The sequence below is a fragment of the Hoplias malabaricus genome, unplaced genomic scaffold (genome assembly GCF_029633855.1).
Source record: "Hoplias malabaricus isolate fHopMal1 unplaced genomic scaffold, fHopMal1.hap1 H_1, whole genome shotgun sequence".
Taxonomy (NCBI): Eukaryota; Metazoa; Chordata; class Actinopteri; order Characiformes; family Erythrinidae; genus Hoplias; species Hoplias malabaricus.
The window spans coordinates 3,298,886-3,301,932 of record NW_027101324.1 but is presented as its reverse complement, the minus strand read 5'-3'; the positions used below and the strand labels follow the sequence as shown (position 1 = coordinate 3,301,932).

The window sequence follows — 3,047 nt, the reverse complement described above, 5'->3', positions numbered from 1 at the left end:
GGGAACGGCGGGTGCCTAGACCCCGGTCTCCTAAACCACGTAAGTCTCGGGCACCTACTCGGGCGATCGTCCCCCGGGCCGTAACTCCTCGGTCCGGTGGTGACGCCCAGGTTCAATGACCTTTCCCCCCCTGCACGGGGGTGGAAGGCACCCGGCTTGAAATATATTGGCAAAAATTGTCTCTTGTTCGAATGGCTTCCTTCGCCCGGCCTGTAACGGGCCGGGCACAAACCCGAATACGACTCTTAGCGGTGGATCACTCGGCTCGTGCTTCGATGAAGAACGCAGCCATCTGCGTTAACTAATGTGAATTGCAGGACACAGATCATCGAAATTTCGAACGCATATTGCGGCCGCGGGGGTCCATCCCGCGGCCACGCCTGTCTGAGGGTCGCTTTACCCATCGATCGGTCTCCGCGCCCCCGCTGAGAGAGAGAGACCGCGGCTGGAAGCTCGCAGGGCCTGAAAACGGCCCTTCGTCTTCCCAAACGAAGACTCGGTTCCGAGCCAGTCCACGCGGCCCGTGTTGCGAGAGAGCTCCGTACAGGGAACGGAGGGAGAGCCGAGTAGGTCCGGGTCCACGTCCGTTACGGTCTCTCCCCGAGTCCCGAGCGGGGCTCCGCGCAGTCGGACGCGGGGGTGGCGAGTGCCGATTAAACCCAGCGAGCGGGCGAGTGAGCGGGCGGGCGAGCGGCCGGGGTGGGGGGGAAGGTGTCGCGGAGTTCGGTCTCGTGCCGGGCTCTCGCCCCTCGCCCCTAGCCTTCGGCCCTCCGCCTCCGCCCTCGCCCCCGCATAAGAAACCTCTGTGTGCGGCCTCAGATCAGACGAGACGACCCGCTGAACTTAAGCATATCAGTAAGCGGAGGAAAAGAAACTAACAAGGATTCCCTTAGTAGCGGCGAGCGAACAGGGAAGAGCCCAGCGCTGAATCCCACTTTCCCCTGACCGGGGTTGGCCGGGAAATGTAGCGTACGGAAGTCCGTAAGATCCGTCTCGGTGCGGACGCGGGACCAAGTCCTCGCGAACGTGGCTTCTTCCCATAGACGGTGAAAGCCCGGTAGCGAGTCCCGCGTTCCCGCCCGGGTAGGTCGGGCTTCTCGGAGTCGGGTTGCTTGGGAATGCAGCCCAAAGCGGGTGGTAAACTCCATCTAAGGCTAAATACCGGCACGAGACCGATAGCGAACCGAGTACCGTGAGGGAAAGTTGAAACAGGACTTTGAAGAGAGAGTTCAACAGAGCGTGAAACCGTTGAGAGGTAAACGTACGGGGACCGAGAAGACTGCCCCGGGGGATTCAGCCGGGCGGACGGCCCCGCGCTCGTCGGGTTCCGCGGTCGGGGGTGCGAGCGTATCCGGGCGAGAGGGGTGGGGTGCCGACTCCACCGCTCCCCGCTTCGGCTCTGCGCTTCGCCTCTGGACTTCGGGCCTGTCGGGCGTACGGAGGTCCGGCCCCGCCCGGTGTACTTTCCCCGCGTGGTGGTGAGTCGCGACCGGCTCCGGTTAGGCTTGGAAGGGCCCGAGGGTGAAGGTAGGTCCGTCCGGAGAAGGGAGTCCCCACGCGGCCCCCGGACACGGGCGTTCCGCTACAGCCCCTCGCTCCGACTTCGCCGATAACGCCGGGGCCGTGGAGCAATGTCCTTTCCGCGTTCTCCCCTCCTCCGGGATGGGGATGGGGGCCCCCCCCGATCGTTCGGTCGAAGCGGGCCGGCTGGGCTGTCCTCAGCCCCGGGCTAGGCCCGCTACGGCGATGCGGGGGGCGATCCAGGCCCACAGCACCCGAACGCCTAAGGTCAGCGGCTAAGTTCGGACCCCGAACGACCCGTCTTGAAACACGGACCAAGGAGTCTAACGCGTATGCGAGTCGAAGGGACCAGAACCCCCGGAGGCGCAACGAAGGTGAAGGCCGGCGCGCGTCGGCTGAGGTGGGATCCGTCCTAACCCTCCGAGGGGGCGGGCGGCGCACCACCGGCCTGCTCTTCCCACGTGCGGAGAGCGGAGCCAGAGCATACGCGGTGGTACCCGAAAGATGGTGAACTATGCCTGGGCAGGGCGAAGCCAGGGGAAACCCTGAGTGGAGGCCCGCAGCGGTCCTGACGTGCAAATCGGTCGTCCGACCTGGGTATAGGGGCGAAAGACTAATCGAACCATCTAGTAGCTGGTTCCCTCCGAAGTTTCCCTCAGGATAGCCGGCGCCGAAACTTCAAGTTTTATCCGGTAAAGAAATGACTGGAGGCCGCGGGGCCGAAACGGGCCTCGCCCTACTCTCAAACTTTAAATGGGTAAGAGGCCCGGCTCGCAGGCTTGGAGCCGGGCATGGAATTGACGGTGCCGAGTGGGCCACTTTTGGTAAGCAGAACTGGTGCTGCGGGATGAACCGAACGCGCGGGTTAAGGCGCCCGACGCAGACGCTCATCAGACCCCAAGAAAGGTGTCGGTTGATATAGACAGCGGGGCGGTGGCCATGGAAGTCGGCATCCGCTAAGGAGTGTGTAACAACTCACCTGCCGAATCAACTGGCCCTGAAAATGGATGGCGCTGGAGCGTCGGGCCCATACCCGGCCGTCGCTGGCGGTACTTGTCTCCCACCCCCCCCAAAAGCCAGCGAGAATGAGAGAGAGAACCGAGACTCATGGGACCGTATGCCGCGACGAGTAGGAGGGGCGCCGCGGTGGCGCAGAAGCCTTTGGCGCGAGCCTGGGTCGAGCCGCCGCGGGTGCAGATCTTGGTGGTAGTAGCAAATATTCAGATGAGAACTTTGAAGGCCGAAGTGGAGAAGGGTTCCACGCCGACAGCGCTTGGCCGTGGGTTAGTCGGTCCTAAGGGATAGGCGAGCGCCGTTCGGAAAATGCTGGGGCGATGGTCTCGTCTGCCTCGCGCTGACCGAAAGGGGATCGGGCCAATATCCCCGTACCTGGGATTGGTGGAGATCGAGCCGCCGAGAGGCGCTCCCGTGGCGGTAACGCAAACGAACCCGGAGACGCCGGTGGGGACCCCGGGGAGGATTCTCTCTCCTTGCTAAAGAGCTGGAGCGCCCTGGAATGGGTTCGA

At 63.7% G+C, this 3,047-nt stretch overlaps 1 non-coding gene across 1 annotated transcript; it reads left to right on the top strand.

Moving 5' to 3' along the window:
* The first annotated feature begins 240 nt into the window (after window positions 1–240).
* Window positions 241–394, top strand: LOC136686003 (5.8S ribosomal RNA). Its single transcript, XR_010800254.1, has one exon. It is a non-coding gene; the product is annotated as a 5.8S ribosomal RNA (ribosomal RNA).
* Window positions 395–3,047: the final 2,653 nt, after the last annotated feature.